The sequence below is a fragment of the Pogona vitticeps genome, chromosome 3 (assembly GCF_051106095.1).
Source record: "Pogona vitticeps strain Pit_001003342236 chromosome 3, PviZW2.1, whole genome shotgun sequence".
In the NCBI taxonomy this organism is placed as follows: Eukaryota; Metazoa; Chordata; class Lepidosauria; order Squamata; family Agamidae; genus Pogona; species Pogona vitticeps.
The window spans coordinates 57,716,668-57,740,242 of record NC_135785.1 but is presented as its reverse complement, the minus strand read 5'-3'; the positions used below and the strand labels follow the sequence as shown (position 1 = coordinate 57,740,242).

Genomic DNA, 23,575 nt, shown 5'->3' with positions numbered 1-23,575 from the left:
AGAGGAGGCCCACTGGTCTTCAGCTCATTGTGTGACCAGCCCTTCTTTCAGAATCCCATCCCAAAACCAACTGAAACCTATTCCTACTTAGATGTGGGAAAGGAACCATATCTGCCACCTCTTAGCAAAAAAATAAATAACCAACGCATGTAGCAGTGTGACAGTCTTTATTGGACAGTGTCAGGGATGGAAGGGAACCTGGAAGGGCTGTGGTGTGATGTTGTCGTCAAGTCACTTCACAACAAGTAGCAGGTAGAAACATCCCCAATCATTATCTGCCATGAAACATATACAGATAGAAGAGCATTCCTTGGAACTCATAAGTTGTCAACCTCACAGAGAAACAGCCATAAGCATCCTGGAAGCTTTTCTTTACAACAGTTGAGATTCTCTCCTTGGCTGAAAAGAACAGGCATAGGTTGAATTATGTACTGCACAAGAAGAGCCTGTAGAGAAAGCAAAATATCCAATAAGCAATAGTCAGCAGATAAAGCAATAGTATCTTGAAATCAAGGTACAGGATAAGTATTTGTGTACAGATAAGAGAAAACTGAGTGAATGAAAGAGAAGGGAGAACAAATAGTGCCACCTGGGTGCTCTGTGCTCATACCTAATTTTTCTCACATGAGAAGGAGTAAGAAATGGCGATTACTGTGAGGGAATACTTACTCCTTATTCCTCTCTGCCTATTGAGTGTGCAAATGTCTCATTGTTCTTCTTCATGCATCTTGCCCTGCAAGGCAAAAGGAATGGAGGGAGACATAGCACATGACTGCAGCAATCCTGTTACATAATGTTTCCCCCTTTCCCTCTGTTCTCACCTGTGTTTTTTGCTGTGACATCTCCGGTTCCTGGAATGGCACCTTCTCGTGGATGATTTGATTGAGAGGCTGAAGATGTAGTAGCACTCAGGATTCTAAGCAGAAAACTGTGATGTCCTCAGAAGTCCCCACATGAGTGGTGAGGCTGAGTAGTATTTTTCGGCATGCTCTTTTGGGTGCCAAGTGCCCTTTTCCAAAGCTTTTCATTCACATGTCAGTGATATAAGTAGGGAAGAGACCAGAAAGGTGGTGGTGGTGGTGGTGGTGGTGGTGGTGGTGGTGGTGGTGGTGGTGGTGATGATGATGATGATGATGATGATGATGATTACTATTACTATTACTATTACTATTACTATTTTATTATTATTATTATTATTATTATTATTATTATTATTATTATTATTATTATTATTATTATTATTATTATTATTATTATTTTAGAACTGAAGTTGTAGCTTATGTCAGAGGATTTCAGTCAATAATTGGTACTATAGCTAAATTATCAATGTAATGAGATATGGGAGGTCACTTTGGAGCATTGGGGGTCGTCGTTGTATTTTACAGTTTCTTTTTAATTAATAAAGTTATTGAAAAATAAAACTCAAATAATGTCCCACTCCACCATTAATTGGAGCTACAAGGGGAGGGGTCTTTTGTCCACCTGCCCTGGGATAGGACAAGATGCAATATTTTGTGTCCTATGACAGTGGTCCCCAATCTTGGGCCTCCAGATGTTCTTGGACTACAAGGCCCAGAAGCCTTCACCACCACCTCTGCTGGCCAGGAGTTCTGGGAGTTGAAGTCCAAGAACACCCTAGAGGCCCAAGATTGGGGACCACTGTCCTATGAGACCTAGGAGGGGAATGGCAGGGGCACTTATTAAAAGTGCTCCTCTCTATATTGAGCCTTGTTCATGGTTGCAACCCACTTGCCCACCCTCTGAACTAGTGTGTCTGACTAGATACCTTTCAGGGTTGGACAAGATTTGTTGACCTGCTTTTCCCAATGGGCATTATATATTTTAAATTGTTTTGTTTTATCTATGTAAGCCGCCCCGAGTAGACATGGTCTAGAGGGGCGGGGTAAAAATCCAATAAATAAATAAATAAATAAGGTGAGTGGTTTTTTTTTTTGTTTTTTTTTTTGTTTTTTTTTTTTTTTTTTTTTTTTGCTGCCTATCCCACAGCAGTGAGCAGGCAAGGACTGTGAATTTACATGGGTGGCATCATTTTTAAATAGGTCACACTGATGTGTAGTGTGGACGGAACATATATTGGTGAGTTCCCATGGAAGACAGGCGAGGTGCTAGCCCATCTGACTTCCTGGTGCTGCAAATTCTGAGATTTAAATTCTGAGAGATTGATGCACTGGGGGCCTCCATAGGCCATGGGGCATCTAGGATCAAGAGGGTCACTGGGTTAGGGGACTGGTCAGGGCCATGCTGTGTTTATGACAGCAACACTCTGGGTACAGCCCTAAACTCCCCACTCCTGCTGCACCCAAACCCATTCCTCTATCTGAAGTACACTGAAGACATTTTTTCTAATCTGGACCCATGGAAAGGAATCCCTAGAAAAATTCCAGAAAGATTTCAATAACTTTCACCTGAGCATCAACCTCACCCTGGAACAATCTACACAACAAGTGTATTTTCTAGACACCACTTTAAAACTACAACATGGATCATGCTGTACCGGAAACCCATCGATCGATACACTTACTTTCATGTTTCCAGTTTCCATACTGAACACACAACATCCATTATTTAGAGACACCCTCAGATACAATTACATCTGCTCAGATGATCCACAAGATAGAGAGTCCAAACTCAAGGATTTACAAAATGTATTCCACAGACTACATTACGCACCTAATATGATTAAAGAACAAATTAATAAAGCAAGACAGATACCCAGAAGCAACATACTATAGGACATACCCAGAAGAGAAAAGAATAAATCACCACTAGTTGTCACTTAATCCATAGCTGAGACCACTCACACGTATCATGAGTGATCGCCAACCCATCCTTGAAAAGAACACTTCACTTTCCTAAGAGAGTGGCAGACCCATACTGTCTTATAGACAACTCTCCAACCTCAAACAACTACTGACACACAATGGACAATGCAACATTGACACTGAGATGGGAACAAAACCCTGCTACAAATTCAGATGCCTCTGGCCCCACATTTATTCAGGCAACACAGTTACTGGACTTAATATCACAAACAACATCAAAGGTACTTTTATTTGTTCTTCTACCAATCTTATTTATGCTTTTTTTTGCCAAAAATGCCCATCTGCACTCTACATAGGAGAAACAAGATAATCTCTACACAAATTAATCACTAGATATAAATCATACATCAGGAATGGAAATACACAGAAACCTGTTTCACATCATTTTAATTTACCAGGACATTCCACAGACAATTTGAAAGTGGACATTCTAGAAAAAAAGAAACCACAAGACAAGAATCAAGAGAGACACAGCTGAGATAAAATATATACACATGCTAGACACACATATCAAAGGACTTAATATAAGCCAAGGCTTTTTCGGGCTTTACCAGACATAAACACTACAAATATTGCACTGTATTGCATCTCTCAGATATTCCCCTCACAAACACACACTTAATAGATCCCTCTTAGAAATTTCTAAGGTAAAACAGATTCTACTCTGCTCTTGAGGTCATCCATTGCCTGGAGTAATTCTCACACTCTGGGGCTTGGGACTTGCCTGTGTAAGGTGGGAGAGGGAGCCCAGTGAGACCTCCAGCTCCTAACCAGTATTCTGCACTATGGCAGGCCCCTTCTTTAGCAGAAAAGGTCAATAAGTTCAAGTTAATAAAGTGTGGCCCAAGTTTTACTCCATTAATTGAGTCTCGCTTCTTTATTCTAGGCTGAGTGGACAATGTGAAGGCAATGAGTAATATAATGAGTAACCATTTCACGAATAAGTAATATGTAGTGGTAAGTTTTGTCTTTTCAAATACAGTGGTGCCTCGCTTAGCGATCGCTCCATTTTACGGCGAAATCGCTTAGCACTGGACTTTTTGCCATCGCCAGAGCTATCGCTTAGCAATGGCCCCTATGGGTAAAAATCGCTTTGCGATGATCACAGGGACGCAATCGTGGCAAAGCACCCATTTTGTAACAACTGATCGGTGGTTCCAAAATGACCACCAGAAAAACAAAATGGCAACCACTGTTTTGCCTCGCTTTAGAGGCACCCCAAATGGCTGCCGCTATGGAGGATTTTTGCTTACAGGTGTGTTTTTAGCCCATAGAAATGCATTAAACGTGTTTTAATGTGTTCCTGTGGGCTTTTAAAAATCGCTTAGCGATTAAATCGTTTAGCGATGTTTTTTCCTGCACGGATTAACGTTGCTAAACGAGGCACCTCTGTATATTACTCCAAGTTTTAAATGAAGTTCCTTATCTTTAAAAAAGAGATGTTTCCTATTCCCTCTTTTCCCACATGTGCCCCCAAGCCTCTCAGGAGATTTGGAAAGGCATCTGAAGAACATGGAAAAGAACATGTGAAGAAGAGAATGGAACATTTTCTTTCTGTGAACTTCCTTGATTTGACTTATCTAAGGATTTCAGACTAGCATATTTATTGCTAAGCAAAGTTTCTGGTCTTCTGTTTTGAATAACATTCAAATTGGCCTGGAGGAGGGGAGAAAATCAAATATATAAAAATGCCATATATAATTTATAAAAGTATGAGAGAATAATAAATTTAGCAGAAGAAAATCCAAATAAAATCATGAAAGCAGACTGAAACATAGCAAGTAAACCAAAACAAGACAAACAAGCAAAGAAACAACCCAAAAATTGTTTTGAAATGGGTATGCCTCAGGACTTGATTGTCCTGATGTGCAATTTGTATTGTGGACAAGAAACTACTAATACAACAGAATATGGAAATATAGGATGGTTCCTGCCTGCAAAGGTGTCAGACAAGGGTGCATTTTATCTACTTATCTGTTTGATCCATATGCAGAACATATCGTGTAGAAAACCAGATTGGATTCAGATGAAGGAGGAGTGAAAATTAGTGGAAGAAACATCAGTAATTTAAGATATGCAGATGACACCATCTTACTGGCAGAAACAGCAACAACTTGAAATAACTTTTAATGAAAAAGAAAGAAGAAAGTGCCAAAACAGGACTACAGCTGAACATAAAATAAAAACCATGGCTAGAGAAGCACTACACAATTTTAACTGTGACAGTAAAGAAATTGAAATAGTTAGCAATTTTTTATGCCTTGGTTCAATCATCAATCCAAGTGCAGCCAAGAAATCAGAAGACTGAGTCTAGGAATGGCAGTAAAGAAGGAATTAGAAAAAGATGATCAGGTATAAAGATGTGTCATTGCAGACCAAGACCAAGATCATCTACACTCCTTTATTCCCAATCAACATGTATGGGTGTGAAAGCTGGACAGGAAAAAAAAAGCTATCAGGAAAAAAAATTATTCGTTTGAAATGTGGTGCTGGAGGAAAGCTTTGTGCATATCTTGAACTACCAGAAAGATGAACAAGTGTGTCCCAAATCAAATCAAGCCTGAACTATCTCTGGAAACAAAAATGATGAAACTGACATTGACTTAGTTTGGGCACATCATGAGAAGACAGGATTCTTTGAAAAAGTCAATAATGCTGGAAATGGTTGAAGACAGCAGGGAAAAAGGAAGGCCAAATATGAGATCGGCTGACTCCCAAAAGGAAGTCTGACTTGAGTTTAAAAGAATTGAGCAGGGCTCAGTTGAGGACAGGATATTTTGGAGATCACTCATTCATTGGGTCACCATAAATTTGAGCCAACTTGACAGCACACAACAACAACAACAAAAGACATATTTGCTTGATTGATTTGGCTTACATGATTACACAAGAGTAATTGTGGAAGCCAGTTGAGCTGTTTTCCTGAATGTTCACTGGATGTTGTTTCTCTTCCCAATGTACAATCAATGATGCAACTCTTCACATAGCCAATTGTGTATCAGGTCGCCTGAAGAGACTGCTCCCAGAAATGCCCTCAGTGTTCAGAAAATTCCAGTTGGATTTTGGCCATCCGGAAAAATTGTATTGCACATTGTAGAACAAAGTACGTTTGCTATAGAATGTATATCTCGGCCGTTTACAGATCTTTTCATGCACTGAAATGATGGTGGCATGTGAATGCTGAGAATTAAGTCATCAGATGATAATATATCACTTGAGAGCATGTTGTGATCAAACCCAATGCTGCTTCTTTCCAAAAACCAACTGAGAATTACAGTGGCCATTGCCTGGCATAAGTTATTTTCATTTGACCCAATTAAATATCCCCCCCCCCCAATAGTTTCATAATGGCTACAGATAGGCAGTTCGAAGGCACTAAAGCCCTTTTCATTGGCGTTAGTCATGTACCCTATGGTTACTTGCTCAAAAACATCATCACAGGAGCCAGACCAGCTGTGGAACAGCCCTTTTCTTCTGTGTATTAGATCTCAGACTGACTGATGGTAGAAGGATTAAATTGAACTTGTAGCCTTTAGGCAGATACAGATAAAGAGATAAGAAGGAGACTTTTCATTTGATAGTGCTGGGCTTTTCTTCCTTCCTTACTTTCTTTCTAGCAGTCCCTCTTGAATTTCCACTGAAATTAGATAACCAAGAAAAGTATTTGCTACAGCATGGAGATATTAAGGAGTGGGGATGGGGGAGGGAATTCCCTTTAGCCTCACTTAGTTTCATCACAGCTTGCCTGCCATTAATCATGTATGCTAATATAAAGGTCAATTACACATTACTTAAAGAAAGCCAATAAACCAAAGGCTTCTGAAATCATAAAAGTTTAGTGCACATGTACTGTACCTCCTGTTCACCTTGCTTTTGGGGGCCCAGAGGAGATGTCAAATGTAGCCAAGAGAAATACAGACAGCATTAAAATGCCATTTACTATTGACTGCTATGCAGGGTGAAGGAACAAAAGCAGGTTTGTTGTGATGTTTGCCTTCTTTTTACTCTGATATGAACACTTTCTTCTTTGTATTTGCGAAGGCTTTCACGGCCAGGATCTAATGGTTGTTGTGGGTTTTTCGGGCCCTTTGGCCGTGTTCTGAAGGTTGCTCTTCCTAATGTTTCACCAGTCTCCGTGGCCGGCATCTTCAGAGGACAGCACTTTCTTCTTTATTTTCAAACAGATCATTGGTTCATGACCCTGGGGGCCAAACACACTGTATAGTTTCTAGAAATGCACACAAGCACTCAGTGTGACACTGCACCTATGCAGATGTTTAAGATCAGTGTGTTTGACCCTCAAGGGCATGTATCATTACCAATGCCTGCACACTGGAAATTGTATGCATTGAATGCATTCTCCCCATTGTTTATAGGGTGTTTAATCCCACAAGAGATTCAAGTGTGTTTAAGTAGTGTTGTGCAAACATCTGAACACTGCAAATTTCTACATGTAGTTTTCAAATGTGACCTCAACTGCATTTTAGTATGAATATTCTGGAGCATTATTCCATCCTGTGTATATGAACTCCAGAAGGTACAGAATTGACTTCCATCTTCACCCCCACTTCCTCCAAAAAAGGGGCTGTGCCAGTATTTTTGCAGCAGTAACCTACCACTGTTAATTTTAGCTCTGTTTATTATTAAATACCCATTTAAGCAAATATGAAAAAGTTGCTTACTCAGTAGAGAGTGTCCTTAATAAGGGCAATAAGGGATAACTTTTGAGCTTGGGAATTTCTTTAGCATTTCAGTAGAAGAGATGTTGGGCTTATTAAAGGAAATCTCATTACAGGAGGATTATATTCTCTTTGGAACAGTTCTAAGAGAAAGTTTAACCCCAGCCTTTCACCTTTAACTGTGATTAAAAGGGGAAAAAATGAAGAGAAAGAGGAAAAGGAGTTACAACACAGTAGAAAAAAAAGACACATCACAGATTAAAGATGTGTTAAATGGGATAATGAGATGATTCAATGACTTAATTGAGAGGATTGAGGGACACAGAGCTTCACACTTTCGGTGTCTTCAGACACCACTTGTTGTAATCAATTGATTACAACATGTGGAATTTTACAACAAGGTACAAACTTGTAATTGCTGTAATGAGAGACGAAGTATTGAAATAATGCTATAAAATCCTTATACAACTGGATAGATGTCAGAATTTGTATGAAGGAAAGTGGAAGATAGATTTGAAGAAGAACTGTCTGGATGAACTGTAGATTTGGGTGTGAAAAAAGCTCTTTGAAAAAAAATCATGTTTGACTTTAAAGGAAACCATTTACAGGATTCAACTGAGGTGACATTTAATTCCCATGAGATTAAGCTATATTTGTCCCGGAGTTAGTGATGTGTGTTGGAGATGCGGGTTCACAGGAGCAGGAAATTTTGAAGACTATAAATGACATGACCGGCTACAATTTGCCCTGTGATTCAGTAGTAATATCATTCTGTCAATGTTAGAAGAGAACAGGAAAATGAACCTTAATCTTAGAACTGCAGAGCTGGAAGAGACTCTATGGATCATCAAGTCCAGCCCCTGTTAGAAAGGCACAGTGTGGAATCAAACTCCCACCTCTGGCTCCACAGAAGTTGGAAGCCGGACACCTAAACCATTAAGCTATACAGCAGTTCATATTCTCTTGTGATTTCCATCAGGTATAATTGGGACCAAAGGAAAATATCTCTTTAGTGGAATAGATGACAAAAGTATGATTTTACTGATGTGACAAAGCTGATGAGCATTCTGAAGTTTCAGAAGGATGATTGGGAAATAACACATTTTTTTGAGGAACTATCCCAATCGACAGTATTCTGGAACTGTAAGGTATAATACAAGGTGTAAATATGTGACATGTTACCCAAGACTTTAATTTCTGAAGTTCTGTATTTTCCCACTTTAGTAGATGATTACAGTTATTTTGGTGTGGTATTATCTGCTGCTAGAAGATTTCTTCTGTGTAAATTGGTTTATATTTGATAAAGTTACAATTTGAAATATGCACAATGTCTCATTAAGTGCATCATACCCAAGCTTTGTGAATCTGGATCTAAAATATAACTCAACGGCTAAAATCCTGTTTCTAACTTACAGGTTTTTGCTTGGATTCCCTGTCATGAGCCAAGACACTGAACTAGGGTACAATCAGGAATCTAAGCAGGGACCTGCTAAGTAGTGGCAATTTGTCATTACAAGTTGGTACTCCATTTCTCTTTCACCAACACAACTGTGCAACAGGATTTTGACCATTGCATTTATATTTCTAAAGTTCCTAAAAGCCATATGCTGATATACAGGATGAATGAAAGGAGGTTTGCTATGATGCCTTCTTGTAACTCTGATATAATATGAACCTTTCTTATTTCTTCAAAATGTAGATTGCTAATAACTCATCATCTTAAGACACTGATCTTAAACGTGGGCATTTATCTCACTGAATAGGTTATAGGTTAAAGACACGTGCTCCCTGACATTTTCAAACCTGTTATGACAGGTTGTTACTGTAATACATACAGAATAGAGTCAAACCCTATACAGGCATGGGGCATAATACTTTTCTTCACTGAGGGACCAGAATCATAGCTACCTATTTCTGTACATACCTGAGGTCCACAGGTCTGGAATATTTAGACTTTTAAAATCCAATATGGTTAGATTCAATGAAAAAAATGGCCTGTTTAGTTGGTTGTTCCCACAGCTATAAATACTCAGCTATCCAACAAACAGCAACAGACCATGGGAAAAGTTCCTACTCCACTCCACTGAAGTTGCCGGCCATAGAGACTGGTGAAACGTCAGGAAGAACAATCTTCAGAACACGGCCAAAGAGCCTGAAAAACCCACAACAACCATCAGATCCCAGCTGTGAAAGCCTTCGAGAATATGGTTGCCTGTTTATTTCATCTCATATATTTCTTTCCATTTCTATACCACCCCATTAATGTTGATACTCTTTGTGTGGTTCACAATATACAGCAAAATCATAATCACGAGTAATCTTCTCGTGTTATTTTAATGTATATATGTCACGCTGTAAGCTGCCCAGAGTGGTAGAATATACCAGATGGGCGGGATATAGATCGAATGAATGAATGAATGAATAAATGAATGAATGAATGAATACTAATGATACTAAAATGCAATCAAATACCAAAAAACCTTGTTGCCAGCTAAAACTAAATGTAAATAAAAATACACAAACTAAAACCAATGTTAGGACAATCTTTAGAATTGGTAGAAGGCAATTTTATATAACTTGGGCTTAATTGGCTTCCTAGAAACTGAGAGCAGAGGTGCCTGGTGAACCTTTGTTAGAAGCTTCTTCCAGAAGGAGGGATGCACAAATGAAAAAGCTTGGTTCCTCCTGTCAACTTTTTTGGCCTCCCTAGGTGTTACAGTTCTTAACATTATGGACTGTGAGGACCATGTGGGACTGGTAAGTATTTTGACAATCATACATATCAGGCCTATGTCCTCTTGACTTGATATGAGTAAAGTCTTGTATCAGTGACATGACCCTCTGACTGTTCTACACACAGCTTTATTAGGAAAGGTTTTCCTTGTCACAGGCTCTGTGATGGTTCAGATGCCATTAAGATGGTCCCTAGCTGGGCCATCCTACCATCTACATGTGTTGTATGTTTTGTGTTGAGCAAACAAGGTTGTGCAGAATCAGTCAGCAACTTAACACACAATTGTCAACCTTGTCAGGGCGGAAACCTCAAGCCACTAATTAATGCAGCACATTAATTATGTCACAATACTATGTATGTGAATCAGTTGCTATATTATACTCTGATTCTGGCAATACAGTGATAGGCAAAATCAGTCTGTTGGGAATGATAAAGAATAAGTTCACGTATATTAGCCAAGCAGGTACTTAAAACCAAATAAAATTGCCTGGAGCAGCAAGACAAAATGGCTGATCACAGCTATTCTACAGATTTAAGTTTCAGCGTCTGTAGTTATCACATGATTAATATCACCTGCAAATTTATTCTTAGTACACCATTTCCCAAAACTTAAAAGTACTCTTTGTCTAATCTCTTAGTCAGGAACTGGGGATTCTGAGCAAGTGATACACCACCAATCATTTATTAAATGGGGGTAAATAAACGTACAGAAGCTTTCAGAGAGCTATTTTGCAGACGTAGCTATCAAGGCAGATTATAAACATGAACTTTTATGTATACTAAACCACCTGAAAGCTCGCTTAATTTGTTGATGTTGTTTGACTAATAGTATCTCTAATGGACTTTCCTTCTTCATAGGTTTCTAAGAAGATCTTGGATGTCCTCCTGTCACAGATGCTGTAGCAGCACTTTTCCTACACCGATGGAAAGTGAGACAGTATGATGTTTGAGGTGTCGTATAGCTCTATGGGTTTATTTGGTCCAGTCATTCTGTGTGGTAAAGAACAAGGCTACTCATAGATGGATTTACAGTGATAGAAACAAACACTTCCTTATTTCTTGCATCAGCATTACCCAGATCATGCCATGTCTTGTACTGTTCCCTTCTCATTAGAAACTAATTGTACAGTCTAAGTTTTCTAAACAAGATTATCCCAAACTGGAGTGATATGAACTTAGCTTTCCATCATGAACCATGAGTTTTGGAGGGAGGTCAAATTATAGAGTTGATAAATGAGTTGCTACTTTGAATATCCATTGCCCAGCTGTTGGTGCTGCTGATAACTATGCTCTCAAAGACCTGATTAGGCTGCCAGATTGGCAGTGGTCAGAAAATGATTTCAATAGGCTGTCTCCAGGCCTTTACACAATCCCATTGAACTCCCAACCTGTGGCTCCACAGCCAGATGCCTAAACTACTGAGCTATGCAGCCACCTGGTAGTATACATGGTTGTACCCATTGTCCCATAACAACCCTGAGAAGTTGGTTAGACAAGAGAGAGTACCTGATCCAAGGTCATCCATAGAATCATGAAGTGATAGGCCTATAAGGCCATCTAATCCAACCTCCTGCTCAGTGCAGGAATACAAATCAAAGGCTATCTTCCAGGTGGTTGCCTAAATTTATTTTGAATGCCCCTTAACTTTCATAGCTCAAGGGAAACTAAAACTATAGAGATCTGCCTGGTTCCAACACTTTTGGTTTTTCAGTGCCAGGCAAAGACCTTTCTGTTTAACCAGCATTTTAATTAAATAATATCCTTTAGCTGGCCATAGCATTTATTAATATTAATGTTTTAATGACTGTTTTAATATAGGGTATTATAATATTGCCTATTTTACTGGTTTTAATGTTTTTAAAGTCTCCTCATATTCTAGCAGGTCAGATGATAAGGGAGCTATAACTGCATTTTAAAAATGATTTTTTTGCTTCTGTTTGCTTAACTGTTTTTGAGGCAGGGGTCTCTGCAGGTATTTAAAATATTTTGCTATTTTTCGCAAGTGTGCGAGGGGTGAGGGTTCTGTCTCTGTCTAATTGTTTTCTTTAATGGGTATTTTACTGTGTATTTATTCTGTTAAAGGTATATATTTGGGAGAAATAGGACTGTTTTGTTTGCTTCTGTGAGGATTGTAGGCCTGAGTGTGGTCTTTGGAATGGTGCCATTGTGGCACTGGGTCTGTGGGTATTTCTCTCTTATTGTTCTTGGTGTTGTGTTGTTGTTGTTTGCTTTGGTGCATGAATATCTCTGTGTTCCAGGCAGGCCGTGTCTGGCTATCTGGCTTCTTTGTTGCCTCTTTACTGTGCTGCCTGGGTCCAGAGGGTCTTTGTTGTGCTGAATGGGTGTCTCTGAATTCATATCATTGGTAATATAAATGAATCCCAGCATAGGTCTGATGATGATGACATTTCTTCCTCATCTACTGATGCCTGCTTTTGAAGTATACTTGAGCTCTGCTGCTTTGCCTCTACTTTTAAGAGTAATTTTTAAAGGTTATTTGGGGCTTTTGGAATGCTGGAAAAATGCTGGGGGGGGGGGGAACAACAAGTGGGGTAATATAGAACAAATGACCCAAAAGAGGCTTTCCTCTTTCATATAATATGAAAGGACCAGTATGAAAAATATTATGAAAACATAGGAAAATGACAGATACAGCCACCAAAGGACCCAAAATAAAAGAAATACCAAAGGATTTGTCATACACATCCCTAGCTGAATTTAAATGTGTTTTATATGACACTTTCCGTTTCTTAATTTGCACACTGATACTGAAGTAGAGTGGAACAAAATGAACTTCTGAATGAACATGTGTGAAACTGACACAGACGAAAACCAGACTGATCTACACCTCTGGCACATATAAAAGGGAAAACTGACATCCTGTTTGTCAGTTTCCAGAGGCATCTAATGTGCCATTCAAAAAACCATCTACCCATCTACACATTTTTAAAGCCTTCATCCACAATTTCTTAAGCTTATGCCTGAATTCTAGAGTAAAAAAAAAAAAATGAAGTCCATGCCACATCAAACACTTGTTATCATTGACATGAAGCTGTCCAGATCCTCTGTCAATGCACTTTTAATCCATTTCTCCTTTCAGTTTAATAAGGATTGAAAGAACTAAGCAAGTAACTAAGCATTTGTTCTTCCACTCCACGTTGTCTCATCTCCAACGATCTCTCCTTCCCAGTAAAAAACACCATATGGCCATATCTGCCACAGGGGGCACTGGTGATTTTAATCAGTTCCATCAGCTCTCTGTGCATGTTTGATGGGGCAAAGCTGTTGTGAACCAGCATGCCAAAAAATTACATTCTTTCCATCTAATCCTGGAAAGACCAATATTCCCCTTGGGGTACTCAGACATTGTCCTTCATTTACCTTGCTCCAACTGCTCATAAAGTGTTTAAATATAAAACTTTATAATCAACAGAAAAGGAATTAAAAGCCATGGAGCCCTGTGAAACAATGCAGTCCTCAGATTAAGGGCTACATATGGAACAGACTTGATGGTGCACAATTATTATTAATTATGAATTTGTCATTACAAACAACTGTGAACCCCCTCTTCTTTGCTTTGCTTAAGAAGAAATCCTACTACACATGCTACCCAGATTGAGTAAAACTCTAAAAAATGTCTCAAAGTAATTAGAAGGTGTTATACAAAACAGCTTCTAAGATAATCACAGAAAATGTGGAGCTGCTCTGTCCCCGTCTTAAAAAACTGTGTATCACACTTGCCAAGGAAGGACAAGTCATGTATGGAGCTAGTCACAGACTGCAGAACACTGCAAAATGATTGATATTGTACAAACTAGGAGGCAATGGATGCATACCATTAATAGCTTAACAACACATGCTTGGAATCAAAATCCAATCAGCAAACCACATGTGTATGATTCCCACGGGCAAGCAATAACAATATAGATACACTTAATACTGTTTTGCTTTTGACATTTCTACTGTGCTATATAACACACCTATTAGCCTGAAAAATGCTATATGACTCTTTGTCATTATGTCCAATTACATGAACATGTGGTCCGGGGGCAAAGATATCACATAAAACAAATAAACAGACAGTGTAATGTTTTAGTAGGGTTGAGAATGAATTCCATTACAGTACATTATTATTTTCAAAATTCACAAATTACTTTGAGTTCAATATGGAAAGGCACATTATTTAATTCATGCCTACTACTTGTTCAGCAATGGATGCAGGAGACTGGACTGAGGCTGAATCCGGGCAAGACGGAGGTCCTTGGGGTGGGTGCTCCAGACATCAGTGGTCTGGGAAACTCCCTCTCCTTTGAGGGGTTGACTCTTACCACCAAGATTGAGGTTTACAACTTGGGTGTACATCTGCACCCGGCACTCACCATGGAGATCCAGGTGTTGTCAGTGGTCCGCTCCGCACACTTCCACTTTCGGTGGATTGCCCAGCTGCATCCCTATCTTGATGTGGGGCACTCACCACTTTGGGCCATGCTCTCTTAGTCTCAAGATTACACTACTGTAATGCGCTCTATGTGGGGCTGCCTTTGAGATTGACATGGAAACTTCAGATGGTACAAAATGCTGCAGCCAGACTTCTAATTGCGGTGAAGAGGCACCAACATATTTCCTCCACGCTGGCCACATTGCATTAGTTGCTCATTTGTTTCCACATTGATTTCAAAGTTCTTACAACTGCTTATAAAGCCGTAAACGATTTAGGAACTCAATACCTGGCAGAACGCCTTCTCCCACCCAGCTCTGCCAGAGACACTCATTCTAGCTAGGCCGGGCGACTGAGGGGCCTAATGCCGAGGGAGGCCCGGAAGGAAAGAACAAGGAACTGGGCCTTCTCGGCAGTGGCCCCTCACCTCTGGAACATCTTGCCCATAGCGATCCGCCTGGTTCCCTCTTCAGGTGTCTTTAAAAGCAAACTTAAAACATGGCTATTTAGGCAGGCTTTCCCTCCTGCTACGTGGTGGCGCTGCGGACTAAACCGCAGAAGTCTGTGCTGCAGGGTCAGAAAACCAGCAGTTGTAAGATCGAATCCACACAACAGAGGGAGCACCCGTCGCTTGTCCCAGCTCCCGCCAACCTAGCGGTTCAAAAGCAATAGATAAATAGGGACCACCTCCGTGGGAAGGTAACAGCGTTCCGTGTCTCAGTCGCACTGGCCATGTTACCACGGAAGATTGTCTTTGGACAAAACGCTGGCTCTATGGCTTGGAAACGGGGATGAGCACCGCCCCCTAGAGTCGAACACGACTGGACAAAAAATTGTCAAGGGGAACCTTTACCTTTACCTCCCTCCTGCTATATCTTAATATTTACATTTTTTACATCTTGGATTCTTGCATGTTTATTGGTGCTATTGTTTGTTTGTTTTTTAATTTTGTAATGCCGCCCTGAGTAGACCATTGGTCTAGATGGGCGGAGTATGAATTGAATAAATACATAAAAATAAATATTGACTCTTAAAAACTCTGGGTTTGAAACCCTGTGTATTCAGCCATGTTTGTTCTTTTTTCCTCATTTTTAATTCATACATTGGAGCTAGGTACATACAACATATTTCTCCCATGCTGGAAACCTACTGAATTTAGCAACGCTGATGGGTGAAATTTTTGTTTCAGTTCTTCTATGAAAGATCTAACAAAGGACACAGACACAGGTGGTAAGAACTTGGCATTTTAAACATAAGAATGCAGAGGCACTTCATGTGGATTTCCAGAAGGTGGAGCTGAAGAAAGAGTAAATTTCAGAGATGCAGTATTAGAATGGATGAACAAAGTTACCCAAGACTGGTTGTGTGGAAGAAGATTTTGACAGACTGCATAGCATTGGACTGAAATGAGGGGGACATATGGCTTTTTGAGATACTGCAGTTCATTTAGAAATAAAAAAAGAAATGTTTATGAAAGTGAAAAGCCTGGACAATTGTATAATGATGCACTGGAGTAGGTGTATTTGATTTTTTTTATCAAACAGTGGCTTGAGGATGCTCAACAAAGCTGATTACCACAATGCTTGTGAAGAACAATATAAAATATTTTGGAGGGATATCCAGGTGGTTTTTTTAGTTTTATATACTGAGAAATTTCATAAGATAACATCATTAGAGCAAGGTTTAAATTTTCTCTATCAAGAGGATTTGCTAAAAGAACAACTGGAACAAGAAGCAGACAAATGGGATGGACAGCTGCTTAATCAGTCAACTACTTCAGAGGAAGAAACTCAAATGGAGGAAGAGGAAGCCAAACTAGAGAGAAAACTGTTTGGTTTGTCTATCATCTTAGAAGGAGAAATAAAAGTGCCCAGGAGGATGTGTCTCTTTGTGAATAGTAGTGAGCACAAGAAGATATCCTGCAGACCAGCCATTCTCAATGGAGGGCATATGACCCCCTGGAGGGCCCTGGCACATTTGAAGGGTGCCACAGACTGTGACTTATACAATCCTGATTTGGTCTCTATTACTTTCACATTGTGTTTATGGCTATGACCCAGAAAAGGTTGAGAATGGCTGTTCTAGAGTCAGGCATGAAGCACAAGATTTAATGTAGACCACAGTTTGATGATCTAGAAAACAATTTCATTTCACTAAGACTTGTCAGATGTATCAGTGCAACAAGGACTGTCCAATCTGAGATGAACAGGTAATAGCTAGCAGAGACAGTAAGAATTATATAGGAAGGAACAGAAGACACGACAGTAAACAGTCTGCTTCAGACTAGGACACAGGATTGCTTACAATATGCTTGCAAAAACAAGCAGCAGTAAAAACACAATAAACTATAAACAGTAAAACAAAGCTAAGTCAGTTAAATACTAAAATACAGTTTAAAACATTTTTTTAAAATTTGATTGAAATAATGAGAAGTTGCATTAACAATTCAAGGAAATCAGCAGAACCATTTAAAATACCTATCTTTAACAGGCAGCCATTTGCCAAAGGTTCTTTGAATATATTTCTATCTTTTGCTTTTACTGGGCTTTGCATGTAATACTTTGTAATAGAAAGGCAGGGGAAAAAGCTAAGAAATAAACAAGCAAATATCCCTTCCACTGTATGCCCCAAGAGGTCAACTATGCATTATTGTATCAGAAGACGGCAAAATTAGTCTACTTGCTTCATCAACAGAAAAGTGTCCCTTCTGTCCCACGAAGAAGGCACTGATATTACCAAACAAAGGAATATGCAAATTGGTGTACTTCATGAAAACGAAACCTCATCTGCATCCAAATGTCAACTCACACTACTGTGACAAAAATACTAACATTGGCACAGCTGTTTTAACAAAAAATATAATGGGAAAGATAAGTATTAGAGATGGGCATGAATCAGAAGAAAATGTGAGTCATTTTGATTTGTGATTCAACAAGATTAATGAATCACGAATTACAAATCTATTATTTTTTCTTGACAAATTGATATATCAATTGCTTTCCAAATATATCTTGCTTTCCAAATTTCTCAATTCTTCTTCCAATTTTTTCACGTTTATCTCCATAATTTTATTCATTTTATAGGATTCCCTTATTGTTAATCCTCTTGAAACAACTCTCATTATGTCCCACAACAGGCCTAATTTCGTACCTCCTGCTTCATTTATTGACCATAATTCTAACCATTCTTTATCTTTTCTATTATCTCTGGGTACTGGAAAATGTTAATATCCATTCTCCATCTTTTAGAGTCTTTATAATCTTTTTTAATTCAATCTCCATTGACATCAAAGCATGATCTGTTATTTTTATAGAATTAATCTCAGTATTAACAATTTTAGGAATTAAATCTTGAGATGTGAACATGAAATCTATTCTGGAATAACTATTATATACTGCTGAAAAATAAGTATATCTTCTTTCATCACCTTTCATTACCCTCCAAATATCTTTCAAATGGTTATTTTTACCTTCTTGCTAAATATTGTATTTCTTCGGAGAACATCATTCCAATCATAAAAGGTTTTATCCTTTATCTTATCCATAACCATATTGAAATCTCCTGCCATAGAAACATAACCCTTCTTTACTTTCTCCATTTCTTTAATAACCATGTCATAAAATTCCCCTTGTTTATTATTAGGTGCGTAAACATTAACCAAAGTATATTCTTCCAAACCCATTTTACCCCTTATTATTTTAAATCTACCATTACAATCTTTTACTAACTGTTTCACTGTAAAGTCACAATTTTTAAAAATTATGAGTGCCACACCTTTAGATTTAGATGTTCCAAAGTTTTTTTCATAAATGTCTATATTATTCATCTTACGTTTGTTGACTCCATCTTCTGATTGATGAGTCTCTTCCAAAAAGGCAATGTCCACCTTATTTTTCTTCAATAATGCTTCTTTTTTTCACTATTGATCCCAGGCCTTTCACATTTAAAGTGACTAGTCTTATTCTCTTGCCCATTTCAGTTCAAAGTTCTCCTCCTAACAGGCCCCATGAGCAACCCATCCCCCCAACAAACAAACAAAAATACACTTAAAAATTAAACTCAACATAACCTAAACATATAATGCTTTATCCCTAACAACCCACTGAACATTTATCTTTTTTCCCACACTACCATATAACTACTAGTGGGGGAATAAGGTGTGGGGGGGACGCCACCATTCTCCGGCAGAACCGCAACCAGAACCTCACCTCTGCTCTTTTTATCAAATTTTTGCATTTCTTCATAATATTTGATAACACTGAAGCACCCTTCTCCACCCCCTCTCTCCCCTGTAATTATAAGTAAACAAATAATTAAAATCCAGAATTATTAATAATTTTAGTTTCATTATTATTGTTGCTATCTATTATTAATATAATTACTATAGTTAATACTAAAAACTAGAAAGAAAGAAAGTGAAATAATCAATATAAATAAATGAAGGAAAGAGAGAAGAAAAGTAAAAGTAAAAAAAAATTAAAAGATTTAGAAAGGGGGGGAGACAACAAGTGGTCCATCTTCTAACCCTTCATGAATCTGGTCCTTTCTGCTTCAACCTTCTGGTTTTTTTGCTTGAAGTTGGAGTTAACTCCTGACCTCCATCTTCCTCCTGCCAGAGTTTCCATGCCTTCAACAAGTCTTTACCTTCTTCACATGAGTCGATTTTAAATAGAACCTGATCTTTCCGAATTTTCAAAAAAACAGGATGACCCCATTGGTATTCGAGATTATTTTTGATCAATACTGCTGTAACAGGCTTCATAGATTTTCTCCAATTTCAATAGTCACTATTTAAATCTTGGTAAATCTGCAGCTTAGTGCCTCTGTAGACACTAAGCTGCAGATCTTGTTTTTGCTTAATTTCTCTCATAAATTGTTCTTTCTTTGTATAATTAGAAAACTTCACCACCGCTGGTCTTGTCCTTGGGCTTTTGGGATTACCAACAAAATGAGTTTTCTATGTCTTGTTCAACCAAGAGCTGTGGGCCCATTATGGAGTTAACCCACATTATAATTTCTTTTTTGAGGTCTTGTGCTTGTTGCAATTGAAAATTCATTATTTTAATGTTGGACCTTCTGGAATTGTTTTCCAGATAAATCAGCTTTTTGTTTGTTTCATTGATTCTCTCATCCAACCTGCTTATCTTGGTCTCATTTGCTTGTGCCCTGTCTCCCACTTCCTTAATTTTCTGTTTGACAATTTTCAACTCCTGTGTCATTCCTATGACTTGATCTTGAAGTTTATTCATTCTCATTTCAATAGACTTGGCTCGTCTTGCTGCTTGCTCAAACTCCTGACTCATTTTACAGGACATGTCCTTTACAACCCGTGTCAGTTCATCCATTGCTTCTTGCTTATCTACAGCTTGAGATAGTGAGACTTTGCTCTCTGACTCTTTCCCCCTCCTCAAATATTCATTTTTTAAAACATGTTGTAAAAATTTTCACATTTTTGTGCACATTTTGTTGACTTCCAAACCAGTATTCATAATTCAAAAGAGTAGATGTATCTTCTCTGCTTCTACTTAATTGTTCATCAGGTTTGACTTTGTTAAATGCATGCATATCTGTCCAGCATGTGTAACCATCTCAAGTGGAAAAGCCTTTACCAACAACAACACCTATATGCAGTTCTTGGCCATGGAGGCTAACAAGGGGACACTGGATCAGCTCCAGGTTAGTTCAGAATTTTCAGTAGTGGTCACCAAAATAAACTGAGCATCTTGGATAGACCCCAAGTAAACCACAAATGAAAACCTGGAGCAGATCTGCCACACAGGCAAAATAGAAGTCACTTGAAGTCACTAGCCTCCAGCTTTCAAAAATGGCTGCATGATTTGCAAAACATTATGGATTTTTTTTTTTTTTTTTTTGTATTTTAGAGTTTCTACTTCCACCAAATAGCAGCATAGAAATCACAATATCCATGGTGGTCGCTAAGAGGCAGAAGAGATTTTTATATGCTCAGTCCTTTCCTCCATCCTCAATGATCCCTAAATCTCAGTAAACATGTAGGTGCTGTGGTGTGTGTGGAGAAGATTTTGAGGGTGGAGATAATGTATGTATCTGCAATTACTGGAGCATGTGGCTGGGTCAGAAAAAAAATGTGCATCCCAGTATAGACCATTTCTGAAAGTTCAAGCCCATTCTATGTTATTCCTAGTTAAATGCTTGGAATTGTTATCACAGTGTGTCCTTGTGCATTATCAAACCCTGTATTTTTATGCTGATCAAGTACATGTGTATAGCACATGCATGTGTGATTGAAGACATGGTAGTAACAGCATTCAAGGGCGCCTTCTCTCATCATGAAACTAAGGGTGAACGGCAACTAGAAGAGAGGGGAGAAACATTCCCTGTTGTTACAGTAACACTCAATTGTATTATCAATGAGAGGAAATCCACTGCAGAACCTGGGATTCCAAAGTTGTGACCACAGGCCACTGAACTTACCCGTCCCATCTTTAAGCACAATAATTGCAGACTGAAATATGCATGTGGTTGGCTTTACCTGCTCCAGTACAGTATTAGAAATATGTATTTCAGACTTTTGTCCATTAGAAGCCTGTGCCATCCTTCTGCTAAAAAAGAAATCTATCTCCTGGTCAATGATGCACAAGGGAGTTTCAGTTTGCATTTAATTGTTTATTAAGTAACCTTGCTTTCTCCTATCATATCTCCCCTCAGGGACTGTTAGGTTCCATGATTAATTTTCCCCTTTCTGGTTATGTGAGGTCTCAAAGGGAATTGATCAGCAGATTACACAGTCCTCGCATGAAGTCAAGTTGGAGCCTGGAGCAAGGGCAAAAGCTACCCAATCTGCCCACCATCAGCACCAAAAACAAAACCCAGCAGAGTCAGCAGCTGAGCTGAACTGAGCAGATACTGAAGGTGACAGAAGCATTCATGTCACACAATGGATTTTGGACTCAGTGGTGCTCTCAGGATAATAATTGTGGTGTTCTAAGCCTGGAACAGGCAAAAAGAGTGAACTTGAAGGGGGTCACAAGAACAGAATTCTAATTGTTCTATTTCCTTCTGTTTGAACAACTTTTGAAATCCAGCCTGTCTGCTCAGTGGGAACAAATTGAATGGTTTGTTGATAAAACAGAGGATGAAGTAACTTGTAATTCACTTCCCACCTCTCACTAGTGTCCTTCCAGCAACCTTATGGCCTCACAGCAGAAGCACTTTGAATGGGCATCTGAAGCAGATTCAACAGTGTACTCCGTCAGAACCATCTTGTAATTGTGCCAATCCTATCTGGCCCCATATAAACTGAAATGTCAGCAGTCCACATGAGACAGAATGTTTGGCTGTATTTTAGGGTGCAAGGATACACCAGGTAAAAGGAGTGCAAATGTGTGGTTTTGACTGGCCTACAGATAAATGGCAATGGAATGGACTAGTGACCTGGAGAATGTCTTGGCTTTTGAATGGAATTGATGAACTCCTTGGTTGTTTCATAAACAGCACAATTGACTGTCTCCTGGTGTCAAAATGGGCAGAGGGCTTCTCTCACCCTGGCCTTTTGCATTATGGAACGAGCAAGAAGACAAATATATGATTTCTGTGGCAACCAGGCCTTGCCAAGCTGGAAGGCAATGGACAGGCTAGAAAGTTAGATACGTTCAATGGCTCCATGCCCAAAGTGCATCCTGACAAGATGCTATAGTTACATCCTTTGTCTCAGGACAAAGGAATAAAAAAGGTGGTGTGATGCACTTTTTCTCCCAACACACGATCTCAATACAGAACAGAATTTTAAAGATGAATGAAGCCAATCAGGAGGAAGGAGAAGTAGCAATATTGGTGGAACAAAAAAACAATTGCTGCTTGGAATAAGATGGTTCTGAGCTCACTTGTTCTTGTGTAACCTGGTGACTAGAGATCATAAACTTCACTACAGGGAAGCCCACTGTAGAATATATCTTTTTTTTAGTTGGGAATTGCCTTTTTTGTTCAGCTGCCAAAAGTGGGTTTAATTTGTTATGATTATGATATTGCTTTTGTTTATTTTCTGCCCATTGCGATCACCCAATCTGATGCTCTTGTGAGGGTATCACTTCCTCTCAACTAAGCACTCTTGCCTCCAAATCATTTTGTTTTTTAAAAAGTTTCAACTCAACAATGAAACACACTATCACTAGGGCACTTTGGAGAACAATAATAATAAAAATGATTTAGATGTTAATGAGTATTACCTTATTTACTTTAAAATGTAGTAATACATTCTGCAGGAAGGCTGAGGACTTCTACTCCAAAGTCCTGCCTTAACAACAGCACTGGATCCTAGATCTTCCAACTGGATTCAAATGTCCTTTTATTAGATTAGATTAGGCATCCTTCAGTCTAGAGTGACTATGGAGTTCTCTGAATGGAGGACTTGGAACAGCGGTCAGTGTGGCTGAGAAGGCCAATTCAAGAGTGACAATGCCTTCCACACTGAAGACAAATACAGTCTGTCCCCTGTCCAGCTCCCTGATTTTGCTGCTTTTGTGACTTCCTCTTTGCCTCAGCCTGCTGGACAAGTGTCTCTTCAAAATGGGAGAGGCCATGATGCACTGCCTGCCTCCAGGCTGAATGCTCAGATGTCAGGGTTTCCCATCTGTTGAGGTCCATTCCTAAGGCCTTCAGATCCTGCTTGCTGATGTCCTTGTATCACAGATGTGGTCTCCCTTTGGAGTGATTTCCCTTCACTAATTCTCCATACAGGAGAAGCTTGGAATCTGACCATCAGCCATTCTCACAACATGCCTGAGCCAACATGCTATTTCAGTTATGTATACAGTGGTGCCCCGCTTGATGATGATAATCTGTTCCAGGAAAATTGCTGTTAAGCGAAATAGTCGTCAAGTGAAAAAAAAACACATTGCAATTC

At 39.0% G+C, this 23,575-nt stretch overlaps 1 protein-coding gene across 1 annotated transcript in view; it reads right to left on the bottom strand.

Annotated features, from left to right (window-relative positions):
* Positions 1–23,575, bottom strand: part of SORCS3 (sortilin related VPS10 domain containing receptor 3) — a 603,874-nt gene that overhangs the window by 239,990 nt on the left and 340,309 nt on the right. The window lies entirely within an intron of this gene.